The sequence below is a fragment of the Rhineura floridana genome, chromosome 8 (assembly GCF_030035675.1).
Source record: "Rhineura floridana isolate rRhiFlo1 chromosome 8, rRhiFlo1.hap2, whole genome shotgun sequence".
NCBI lineage: Eukaryota > Metazoa > Chordata > Lepidosauria > Squamata > Rhineuridae > Rhineura > Rhineura floridana.
The window spans coordinates 130,980,723-130,994,357 of record NC_084487.1 but is presented as its reverse complement, the minus strand read 5'-3'; the positions used below and the strand labels follow the sequence as shown (position 1 = coordinate 130,994,357).

General features: G+C 41.4%; 1 protein-coding gene across 4 annotated transcripts in view; it reads right to left on the bottom strand.

Annotated features, from left to right (window-relative positions):
• CCDC91 (coiled-coil domain containing 91) overlaps positions 1-13,635 on the bottom strand; it is a 178,154-nt gene that overhangs the window by 153,241 nt on the left and 11,278 nt on the right. Inside the window, exon 2 of one of the 4 annotated variants that reach the window (XM_061582527.1) lies at positions 10,078-10,220. The exons of the other annotated variants lie outside the window; for them this stretch is intronic. The gene's annotated coding sequence lies outside the window, so the exon portion shown is untranslated. The remainder of the gene's footprint in view (positions 1-10,077; positions 10,221-13,635) is intronic. 4 annotated transcript variants of the gene reach the window in all.

The window sequence follows — 13,635 nt, the reverse complement described above, 5'->3', positions numbered from 1 at the left end:
AAATTAATAATTGTACTATTAAATCAGTAACACAAAATCCCAACCAATCATTTTCTACAACACAGATAGCAAACCGGGTAACACCTCATACAGCCTCGGAACTGAAGAAAAATCCGTGATGCACTCACTCCATCCCCACTTCACACACAGGGCGCTAGGGGGCATCTCTGTGCCAATAAGACTGTCACTCTGAACAGCAGTGAGGAACTTGACCTCATCAACATTCCAACTGGTCAGGCTCTTATCTCTCCCTGAGCTAGAAACACCACTGCCCAACCACCAATCAGACCAACTACGTTAACCTCCATACCTTCCAAAACAAACAGCAAAGGGTGGGGAAAAAGTACTCAAAAATTAAAGTACTACTGAGAGGGTGGGTGAAAATAAGTATGGGCCAGGTGTTGCAAACTGGCCACAGCTGGTTGCAGTTCCTCCCCTCTGAGGTCAGCCAAAACAAGGAAAGCTCCCAGGTCAGCAGGGTTGCCAGGGAATGGATGGGCAAGTGGACTAGGTAGCCTCTTCCCTGTTCCCAAACTTCTCACCGCTGGGCAGCAGTCAAGCAGATCAGCATCACCTTTTGTGGGCACCACACATACCCCACAGCCAAAAACACACTGCAACCTAGTCTACCGGCTACAACAGAATGCTTCTTTCAAGCCTAATTTTAGTGGGAGTGAGGCAGGGACCCTGCAATTTACAGAGAAGGCCTCTGCAGACACATGGCACCTGCGAGACCACAACAGTGATCCCTACTCTAGATCTTAAAGTATTTTAACTTGAATGAATTTGAATCAATCAAGGAGTATGCAGCACAAATAAATTTGAGACAGAATAGATATATTTAAGGTTTTATTGGAACGCTAAACAAAATACTTTCACTGTAAAATCTTTACTTCTATGGATGTGTGTGTTCCTATTGCTTTTGTTGTTGCTGCTGTTTTTGACAATTTTTGTTGCAACTATAATACTTAACAATTTCAAAAAAACCCCATAAAATTAAAATACAATACAGTAATGGTACAAGGAAGGAGGATGACCTCCCCCCCCCTTCTCCCAATCAATGCCCACTTGCACTCCATCCATCAGCTGTCTGGAAACAGCTTGATTTCTATTTATTGTTCTTGCCTTAAAATTGTTATTGTATATTATGTGCTTTAGGGTTGTTCCCCACTCTGGGATTTATTTTAATGAAGTGTAGCTAAATAACTCAGCCTTCTCAGAAGTAGGAAAACTGTGAGCCTTTTTTCCACCCACACTTAATTAGCAGACAGATGATGCCACTCTCCCCAGAAAGGTTTGTTTGGCACCTACCTTATAGTCCTTCCAGTCGAGCCCCAAGCAGATACCTTTTTATTCTCCCAAATGTTTTAGATAACAATTGTAAATCTACTGTTTTATGCCTTTGACAATACTGTAGAATCTTGATTAAGACTGTATCAGTTCAAACTTTGTAAACCGATTTGAAAGGTTGCAGACCAGAAAAATGATATGTCAATACTTAAAGTAAGTAAAAATAACCAACATTAATTCAGAATATTTTAAGTAGCCATCACTAAACCAGTTATTTGGATGTCAGCATTTAAGGAAGAATTCTCAAACTCTGTAACCACCATGAGCTCTCAGGACAAGAAAGACTAAAAAAAGTCTATAATTAAGCTATAATTGGATAGCTACTGTATGAGAGGTTGTTCAAATAAAAAGTTGACAATTTTAGTCAAGAGAAGAAAGACAACTCAACCATCAATTCTTTGAAAAATGGAGTCTCTTTATTATGTATTCAGGCAACAAAGTGCAAGACAATGTTGAACCACATTCTATTAGGAACATTGTAGAGATGTGTTCATATTATACTAAGTTTGTAAATTAAGCATCAGGTACCATTATTTTTACTGGGCTTTTTTGCTTTAAGTACTTACTTAAGTACAAGACTGTAGAATCATTAGATCATCATTATCACATATGTGTACAAATGTTTATATGTGTATATTATATACACCATTTTATATTGAAAAGTTTGGAGAGTGGTATTAAAGATGTTGGTAGAAGTCCATTTTCATATTTATATTTATCTTATGCTCTAAAATTTTACATTTGTACACCAAGAATGGAAATGTTTTTACATTCTCTGTCGCTGTTCCAAATTGGCACAGCAGCTCATTGCAATAATGTTTCCTGCTTTGCACATTGCCTCTTAGCTTTCCTGGTGGATTCTGCACAAACTCCAGCTTTACACATGACTGTGGCGAGTGTCTGCCCCCACTAAATTTCATTAAAAGGGTTCATTTACAGTTGAAAGCTGATTGGTACATTCATGACTTTTGTGGTTATTGCCCGATATATTTTTAGCTAAAACACTCTTGCTTCTTGGGAAAAATTCAAAGTTATGAACTCTGCTAATGAAGATAAATACAGCCATGTGTTGACCATGGAAAAGTACTTGGGGGAAAGAGAAATTATACACATGAACTCCCATCTTCCCTGGTATCTAGTCAAAATAAATAAAATAAAATCATTAATTAGAGGCACAAAAATTAATTATATTTGGATCAATAATAATCTTTATCAAAAAGCAGGGACAGGAATCTTTTTTTGGTCCGAGGGTTGCATTTTCTCATGGAACTTTCTATAATGTGTGTGTACTTGTCATCAACAATACCATAAAAACAACCTGTAAGCGAGCTTCCAGTTCCCCAAACAGATGAGGACGAGGTCCCTGGGGACGTTATAGGAGGGGGGCTCTGTCAGTCCGCAGACTTCCTCGCCCATCCCTCCTGCCGAGGTAGAGTCAGCCCCGTCTGTGAGTTCCCCATCTAAGACATTGGGAAGCAACCCTCTGCACACCAACCCCACCCGCACTGGAATCCCCCATCTGGCACTTCAAACGCTTCTCCGCCAACCAGTTTCCCCCCTCCTGAGGTTGCGCCATCACCAAGCGAAACCCCACCGTTGGATGGGGCCCCTCACCCCACGCGAGAAGCAGAACTCTCAGAGAGTCGAACTGCAGAGGAGCCGTCGGTTACGGGCCAAGATCTTTCCTACTTAAGCAGGTGCCCACCCAGACTCCGGTGCTGAGACAACTCTCCCCACATGCTGCAGAGACTGTTTAGGTAGCTTAACTAGGGAAAGTAGTGAGCTAGAGTAGCAGGTTCATGAAGCGCACTGCTTTGGATGTAACCTTCACCCTAATAAAACAAGAATTAAACCAAGCCTCACCTCCGTCTCGTGTCTCGGGCTCTGGGCAGGACACAGTGATCGACTGGGCGTATAAGGGATAAAAGGATATTTGAGGTGTCCTGGTCCCAAGCTGTATAGGGCTTTGTACACCAAAACTAAAACCTTGAACTTGGCCCTGCAGCTAATGGGCAGCCAATGCAATTCTTTCAGCAGCAGGATGACATGTTGGTGATATCCTGCCCAGTGAGCAGTCATGCCGCCGCAGTTTGCATCAGCTGCAGCTTCGGATCAACCTCAAGGGCAGGCCCACAAAGAGTACACTACAGTAATCCAGCCTGGAGGTTACCAGTGCATGGACAACAGTGATCAGGCTCTCCCAATCCAGAAATGGCCACAGCTGCCTTACCAGACAAAGATGGTAAAAGGTACTCCTGGCCACTGGAAAGCTCTGTACAGGGCCGTAAATGAGAGTAATGTGCCCCTGTTTTGTCTTGTGAACTGCCCAGAGAGCTTCGGCTATGGGGCGGTCTATAAGTTTCATGAAATAAATAAATAAATAAGAAATAAGAAGCTCTCTTTATCAGGTAGATCCCCAATCTCCCCTGAAGCCTCGGTTTCCCACTTTGCCAACATACTTGGAACCGGTGCTAGTACCCCTTATACACCAAAGGGGAGTATCTCCATTTTTCCACCTTGGCATCCGGTATCCCCAGTGGAAATTTTGGACTTGATCTCCCAACTAAAAGCCGGGAAAGCCCCGGGTGAGGACATGATCCCCCCCAAGGTTTTCCTTTCTGACCCAAACTGGTGGGCGCCAGTTCTTGCTTCCCTTTTCACACATATTAACGATACCGGTGAAATCCCTTCAGGATGGCGATCTAGTATAGTGGTTCCAATATTTAAGAAAGGCGACGTGGCGGACCCACGTAATTATAGACCAATAAGTCTTCTTGATATCGTTTCTAAACTGTATGGGAAATATCTTCTTAACAAGCTTCTCCTCTGGGAATCCAGTTCCAACATCCTGCATGAGGAGCAAGCAGGTTTTAGAAAAGGTAGGAGTACAATTGACCAAGTATTTGTGTTATACCATATTATAGGTCACAAAAGGCCAAAACAAATCTCTGTATGTGGCCTTCGTTGACTTCACAGCTGCCTTTGATCTTATAGATAGAGACCTACTCTGGCAAAAAATGGCCCAGTCCGATATTGACAAGAGACTTAATTCGTGTTCTCCATCAGGACAACACATTGCAAGTGCGTCTAGGGTTGCAGGGTCTTCTCACGCGTGATATTTGGGTGGGAAAAGGAGTGAAGCAAGGTTGTATACTGGCCCCCTTTCTATTTAACCTTTTTATAAATGATATTATCCCTGCGTTGTCTTCCCTGGCTTTTTTCCCCCCTCAGTTGGTTCCCGTAAGGTTTCTCTCTTGCTTTACGCCGACGACCTGGCCCTATTATCCTTAAATAAAACCGGACTTAAAAGGATGTTAAACCACTTGAGCTCCTATTGCAAGGAGCAGCTTTTATCCATCAACCACTCCAAAACCAAGATAGTGGTTTTCGGCAGAAAAAGGGCAACATCGAGTTGGTCGATTGATGGATGCCCGTTAGACCAAGTTCGTACGTTTAAGTACCTGGGCATCTGCCTCAGTGAGAACCTTTCCTGGAAAGCACATGTGAGGTCCACCAAACTGGCATCAAAACTCTAGTCCAACTTAAAAGGTTCTTTTATACCAAGGGAGGCCAGCTGATTTCTCCGCTGCTCAAAGTTTTTGTAGTCAAACTAGTTGCCTCAATACTTTATGGAGCCGAATTATGGGGGGTACCTGCCACCCAGGAACTAGAACCACTACAAAATAAGTTTATGAGGCAGATTCTGGGGTTCCCTCCCGGTACACCCACAGCACACCTCAGAGCTGAACTCAGCCTACAAACCCTCGCGGCCAGAATAGACCTAGCCTATTTTAAATACTGGCGTAGATTATATCAAAAACCTGATAGCTCTCGTTAAACTTTGCTGGTTAGAGCAACTAGTTAAGGATGGACGGGCTACCTTTAATCAGGACTTGTTGGCCCAGTACAACATCTCACAGAACGAGCTCTTGAATCTCAGCCTGCATGCTCTTAGACTTTGACCATGCGGCGGCTCGTGATCGAGTGTCAATACTAGTAGCTCCCTTTTCAACATGGTTCCCCATCTCAATACCTCCCATACAAGACCAAGATATTTTGAGAGCCTTACTCATCCTTCCCTCCGTAGAGCATTTTCTGAGCTCAGATTCCAACTGATGCCTTCGGCCTATTTGGAAGGGAGATATCAGGGGATACCCCCCGAGGATCAGAAATGCGTTGCCGGTTGCAATGTCATAGAGGATATAGTCCACTACTTGCTATTTTGTCCTTTATATGATGACCCCAGGGGAAACTTTCTGGCCCAATTTATCCATCCGAATTATGACCAAAGCCCACAGGAGTCCGTCCTGGAGCTACTAAAGGACAACTGCATGCAGGTAACAGTAGCAACAGCCAAGTACGCGTTGGCAGCCAAAAAATTACACGCGGCCACCAAAAAAGTGTTCCATTTCATAATAACTGCTTATATAGTTCAATTGTACAACTTTTAAATCGCATTTTGTCATACTTTAATGCTGTTTTGTTTTAATTGCGACAGCCTTTGGTTAAAAGCAATAAACGTTTGATTTGCTTTACTCCTGGCCACTGAGGTCACCTTGTCCTCTAGTGACAAAGATGGATCCAGGAGCACCCCCAGACTACAAACCTCTTTCAGACAGTGTATGACGCCATCCAAAGGAGGCATTTGACCTATCATTTGGACTTGGGAGCCACCTACCCACAGCACCTCAGTCTTGCTAGGATTCAGTAAATTTATTGGCCCTCATCCAGCTCACCATCAAGTCCAGACACTGGTCCAGGGCTTGCACATCTTCTCCCGATTCAGATGATGCCCAGCTCTATTTCTCTATAACATCAGTGTGCAGCTGGCACCTCCCCCTAAATCTCCTGATGACCACTCCCAACAGATTCATATAGATGTTAAACAGCATTGGGACAAAATAGTACCCTGCAGCAATCCACAGTACAACTGCCAGAGGGCAAAAGACAATCACCCAATGCTATTTTCTGAAACCGACTCCAGATACAGGATTGGAACCATTGTAAAGCAGCGTCTCTGACATTCATCTCACCAAGTGGCTCCGAAGAATACCACAGTCAATGGTATCAAAAGCTGCTGAGAAATTAAGTAAGAATAACAGGGTCATACACAGCCTGTCCTTCTCCTGATAAAGGTCATCCATCAGGACAGCCAAGGCCAATTCAGTCCCATAATCAGACCTGAACCCAGATTGGAATAGGTCAAGACAATCTGTTTCATCCAAGAATACTTGCCATTGCTGCACCATAATCCTCTCAATCACCTTCCCTAAAAAGGGGGCATTTGCAACATTCCCGTTTCGCGCCCGGTACCTGCCAGGCCAAGGGGCGAATTTGCGGCCGCAGCTGAAGCCCAGGCCGCCATCGTGGGGGATGTGTGTGTGCACGCAGCACGCCGGCACGCCTGCGTGACACGCAATAGGAGGCGGGGCTGCTGAACGCAATTTAAGGCCACTCCACCAGCCTCCCACCCTCCTTTGAATTTTGGCGGCGCCTGCCCAACCCTTCCTCTGCTACAGTGTGATTCATTTGGTCGCTATGGGGCCGACTAGGAATTTTTGGCCTGCCTGCCTCGCTTTGCTGGCAGTTTTCTTTTGCCTACTCCACACTGTGATTGGGGGGAAGGGTCAAGGGTTAGCACGGGTGCCTTTGGGGTTAATAGGCTGATTGGTCTGTTTTGGCTTAACATGTTAATGGTCACTGGTCAAGGAAGTGCGGGGGAAAGGTTAAAAGGGAAAGGGCAGCTAGGTGACACCTTTAGGCACCTTTGGGGGTGATTGGTGGTCCGGGGGCCTGCAGCTCAGGGCTATACGGCCCGGGGGCAGAACACGGACCGCCTTTGGGGCCAACATGCCTCATCCGCTTGGAGTTTCAGGGCTCCGAGGGGCAGTGATGTGGGTTGGACCCCCTACACATCTTCAGAGTGTGGCCTGAGCTGGGGTCTGGCACAGGGCAGCCCCGGGCTCAGGCAAGGGTTTGGTTGCCCTATGGCTGCAAGCAGGCTTTGCCTGGATCATCAGAATGCTCCCACACTTGATTTCCCCTCTGCAGGTTCATTATTATAATCGATTTCGTTTAATAAAGTGGCCCATGATTTAACCCAATGAATGGTGTTTGTGTTTTATTTCGGCAATAGGCCTCAATCTGTTAATTCACTAAAGCAACAGAGGTACAGGAAAATGCCAAACCATGTTGTGTTGGCATAATTATGCCCAAAAAGTATTCCCGTAAAGCATCACCAACCTTTATAACGCAAACATTTCTGAAATTACATAAAATGTCTTATTTCTAGGCTGTCTACAAACACAATCTAAGGCAACAGTGTCCAAGTTTTTAACTGTCAAGGAACTTTTCCCACATTGTTTCATCTGCCAAGGAATCCTTGCGCATCAGCCCTGGGGCTCTTGATTGTTCCAGGGGATTATGGGGTGCATTTTAAGGTGCACTCCTATGATCTTGTATGAACACAGCATGTTTTTATAATCTTCCAACAGTCCTCTGTAGTATTGCATTTCAAGTGAAGATGCTTTGGACTGATCCAAAAGGGTTTTTTATAAGTTCTTACTTTAAGTAATAGTGAAAGTGAAGTAGCTGCCAGCTACTACTGATTTTCTCCTGAAGAAATTCCAGAGTTCACCAGTACACAATTTAAAAGCCACTGGGCCCAGTGTACAGGGAGCAGTAGAGCACTATGACTAATGAATATGAACTATCAGCATCATACTGATGAGGGAGGGAGAGAGTAATTGGAACACAGAGGATTCCTTACCTCCAAGAACTTCCCCCAGTTTTTTCAGAAGAAAAGTGAAAATTTTGAGGGAGAGAATTCAAAACTTGATGCATTTTTCTTTTCAAAATGAGTAAAATAATAGTTGAAATAGTGTTTTAAAATAATATTGTTGCACTGCTGAAAAACTCCAAAATTCCACAGAAATAGTATTAGTGATGATTATGTTGATCTATGTTAGTCTAGACTTCTAAACAAGTCACACTCTTATGACCAAACCGGGAGCTTGCCAATCGTAACATTCAAACAACCATTACAAATTTACCTAATATTAGAGATAGAAACAGAATACAAGATGTTGTTGCATGCTTGCTAAAGTACTCAACAGTGCTATATATGCATGTCTACTGAGAAGTAAACCCCATTGGGTTTATAAATATGTGTAGTGCTGCAGCCAGTTTGAAAAATGGGGGGGGACAAAAAGTTGAAATTTGAAACCAATAATAAAAATGAACACTAATTTAAAAAACAAGAGTATCTAGATTTCATACAAAATAGAAGCTCCTATTTTTAGAGAAAGATGTGGCAATAAATACGATATTACATTATCATTATGTACTGATGCTCACTTTAATTGGGAGTGACCTCCACTGAACTCAGTGAAACAGGCTTTTCAGTAAATGTTTATAGGAACAAGCTGTATGTGTCATAATAATTGTAGAGAAAATTAGTTATGCTGAACTTGGATTTATGATTCCATCCTATTGTACTTTAATCCAGGGAAGGGGCATCTTTAGCCCTCAAGATGTTATTAGACTATAACTCCAACCATCACTGGTCATGCTGACTGAGGCTGATGCCGGTTAGGAGTCCTACATTTCCATCTCTGCTCTAATCAGTCCCCAAGATATCCCTAGCTTCCAAATTTCATTCACTTTCACACCATTGATTATAACAATGTTGATCAATTCTAAACAGATATCCCTTTCCTCTCCTTATATACTCCTTTATATAATGAGGAATTTCCATTAATTCCATCAGTAGGGCTAACCTAAAACAAGCAGTACTTCAGGCAAAAGATTCCTCTACAAACTCCCACCCTTAATTTTAGCAAATGTTTGGGGGGCTACAAAACAATGAAAATGATCATTCATTCAGAGTGAGGGTAGAACATATTGCCCCCTGCTGTAGTTTGTTTTTCTTACATCATCAGGAAAGTCCATTAGTTCTCCCACAAAAAAATCAATCCAGTCAATAAAGTAATCCTTCAAACCATAGTTTTAACCTCAGTTCTTCAGTTAAACAGGCACAGAGACAATTCTTTGTGTTCTGTAACAAGCCACAAACTTTAAATTAAATGAACACAATGTGAATTCTAAGTCAAAACAAAGTACAATGTCTTATTCCACAACATAACTGAAATGCAAACAGGGGACAGAGTTTGGTGATTTTTTTGTGCACAAGGCAAAATAATTGTTTTTATTGGATCAGAATATGAAGACAGACTTTTCAAGAGACTTATACAAACAGCATGCCAAAAAGTCACCATTCTGTGTTGTCAGTATAAAATATGATGGATGCAGAACAAGCTTTAACAAAACTGTGCAATTAAATCTTTGTTGTCTAGAATATACTACAATCAGTGCAATATTGAAAAGTTTCCATTTTCTCATCAAACTCAACCAAGCGGGATCGTCCTTCTATAAGAATCAAGCTACCACTATCAACCAACCATTTTATGAATGAAGCTAGTCACAGATACAATTGGAAACTGATGACTCTAAATAGCTTGCTCTGTATTTGTCCAGGACAAAATTTGAATTTCACTTCTTTCACAGAAGATTATACCTGCTCTACAAAAAGTGATTAATTACTACATTATCTGAAGATTTTTCAAGGCTGTTAAACAATATGCCTACCCCCTACTCCAGTTCTGATTGCTACATCTTTAAAAGAAATGAGGACTACCATAAAAAGCATTTGTCCTGGCGCTGACATACCTTCCTGAAGTTTCAGAACAATAGAGTTGATACTCTGTCTTCCCAATCTTTGTCCAGAATCAATCTAGAATGGGACTTTTCCCAGCACAAGGGCACCATCTTGTGGACACACAAGCTCACTTGGAGACTGGTGTCTGCAGAACCTATAGAGTTGGAAAGAAGTAATCTTCAGAAAGTGGCGGAACCACCAACTGAATATTATTATTTATTGGTTATTCTGAATGAAGATATTTCCTTTCAGAAAAAAGAGTGGGATATTCAGATCATACAACCATGCAGAAGAATTGTGAACTCTCAAACCAGATGAGCCAATCAAGTTCTTCTCACCTAATATGGGTTTAGGTTTCACCAGGTTTCTTTCCTGGAGGAATGTCTAATGGTCATCTGCCATACATCAAGATTGGGTAGCTCTGTTCTTTTGAACATCACACAACTTACATCACACAACTATTTTATATTATTATTTTCAATTATTTTATAGCAAATTTTGATAATCTGGAAAATCTTAAATGTCATCAGTAATTCTAATCTAGTTCACATGTAGCGCGCAAGTTGTTAAGTTTCTAAAATGTTACCATAGTTTATAGGTAATTTCTTATTACGTAGAGCCACTTTGCTACAACTAAAAATGTTACATTATTTGACAATTTGTGTGCTTGTTTTAGTCCATTGCACATTTCTTTTTTAAAAAAATCTTCATTTAATCCAAGAGAAAGATCTTAAATGAATTTATAAACAGAACTGGGAAATGATAGAAAAGAAAGTGTGAGAGCAAAACCTTTTCCAAAATTTCAAGTCCTAGTTTCCAATTAATTCCAGATGTGTCCACATTAAACCCTTAAAATTGACTCAGTCTTAGCGACAGTAATATCATCAAAGCAATGACAACATATAACCAGAGAACAGTGACCCAAAGAGACCCAGCACTTGGTCACCACTGTTAAATACAAAGCTGTGTGATGGAGTTCTCTTCCCAATGCTTCCAACCTGATGCTAGAACTGAGTAAATTCCACCATTTTGAGACCTTGCACACCATTTAAGCAAAGCAGGTTAGGCACGCTCCATAGAAAGCACAGATGAACACAATAAACTGCAACACTGGAATAAACTGTAGGAGCATCCAGATGTGATAGAAATATGAACTATATTGCACAGCAAAAAAAAAAGGAATTGTATAACTCTTCTGGGTCTTCAGGAAAGCAGAATAATTACTCTGCAACAAAAACAATCAAGAAATCTTGGTTTCTGCAGAATTATCTCTGAACTACCAAGGAGAATTCGCCACCTAATTAGTAGAGATCCCAAGAAAAATTCTGAGGGAGGGAGAGATGGGGTCACTCCTTCAGCTGTACTGACAGACCAACTGTCTATACCAGCTGCTTATTACATTAATTACTATGTAACATTAAAGACTGGCATCCGAGTTTGCTTATTTTCCTCTTCTCATTCCTTCCTCCCCCCTTTTTTATGTTATATTCTTTTAGGTAGCAAACATGAGGGCATTGATCTCACTATGGAAGCTTTTTTGGCTGAAGAGTTGTGTAAAAATGCTTTAAAATAAAATATGTGACTGGCACTTAAGAATTTAAAATACTGTCTCGGCTATTAACTTCATACAAAATTTGGGGGGGAAATCACTATGCACATATACATACACACAAACATATGCTAGTACAATAGGATTATGAAGGTTCAAGTTAAAACTAAAACTATGGATTTAGCCCATTAACATGGATGTTAATGGCACTAGCAATAATAATAATGATAACATTCATATTTAACTATACAACAACCACTGGTACTTCATTTTCTTAATCTATAAAATACTTTAACGCAAGTCACATCTTTCTCAGCTGACCACATAATATACAGTATGTCCTTTCCAATGAAGGCTCAACATAATCAACATCTTAAGGGGCTTTGGCTGGAATCCAACTAATTTATTCAATATGCCTAGCTCCCCTCAGTCTTCTCTTCTCCAGGCTAAGCATGCCTGTTCTTTCAGTTTCTCCTCATGGGCTTGGTTTCCAGTCCCCTGATCATCCTTGTTGCCCTCCTCTGAACTTGTTCCAGTTTGTCTGGGTCCTTCTTAAAGAGTGCTGTCCAGAACTGGATGCAGTAAAGTTGATGACTAACCAATGCTGAATAGAGGGAAACTAGCACTTCACATGATTTGGAAATTAAACTTCTGTTAATGCAGCCTTAAATAGCACGTGCCTTTTTTACAGCAACATCAGTTTGTGATCAACAACAATTCCAAGATCTTTCTCACATGTAGTGTTACATTTTGTTTCTTTCTCCTAGGTATAGAACTTTGCACTTATCCCTGTTAAATTCCATTCTGTTGTTTTCAGTCCAGTGTTCCATTTTGCTTCTGTCTTCCAGAGTATTTGCTATCCCTGCCAATTTTGTATCATCTGCAAATCTTGTCAGCATTCTCTACACCTGCTCATCCAAGTCCCATGGTATCCTGCTCATTACCTCCCCGCACTTTGAGAAGGAACCACTGATAAGTACTCTTTGAGTACAATTCTGTAGCCAACAGTGGATCCACCTGATAGAGGTTCCATCCAGCCCACTTGCTAATCAAAATATCATGGGGCACTTTGTCAAAAGCATTGCTGAAGTAAAGATAATACTATATCCACAGCATTCCCGCTGTGTACCAGGGAGGTTACCTGATTAAAAAATGAGGTAAGATTAGTCAGGGCTGTGGAGTCGGTACGTCAAACCTTCGACTGACTCCGACTCCTCTATTTTTCTACTGTCCGACTCCGACTCCTTCATAAATGGCAAGTGCATATTGATTTATATTAAAATATTAATATTAAAATATTAATTTTATTTTGAAGCTGGATTCAGTACATTTCTACCGACTCCGACTCAAAATTGCTTCCAACTCCAACTCCACGACTCCAACTCCACAGCCCTAAGATTAGTCTGGCAGGATTTGTTTTTGACAAGTTCATGTTGGCTTCTAGTAATCACTGCATTGTTTTCAAGATGCTTACAGACTGCTCCAGAATTTTACAAGGGATTGATGTCAGACTGACTGGTCTGTAGTTCCTAGGTTCCTCCTTTTTGCCCTTTTTGAAGATAGGGACATTAGCACTCCTCCAGTCATCCAGCACTTCACCGATCCTCCATGATTTCGCAAATATAACAGACAGCGGTTCTGAGAGTTTTTCAGCCACTTGCCTCATTACTCTGGGATGCAGTTCACTGAGCCCTGGAGATTTGAACTTGTTCAAAGTAATGCTATTCTTTAGAAACTACACTGATCACTACTAGTCCAAATGCCAAAGAGGAGAATGAACAGGTGGTCAAATACCAAAACAAGTATGGTAGCAATAAATGCTACACATTTAGACTACTACTTTTCAAAAACTGCTTTCTACATCTCTATCTGAGTACTAACGTGCACAACCAGAAATGGATAAAACTGCTTTCTAAGTTATTCTTTCTTTGATGAAAAGTGGTATCAATAGAAAAATATCCCAAAAGCAGCAGCAATTTGCCTTTCAACATTTAAAAGCAACTCTCTGGTAGAGGACTAG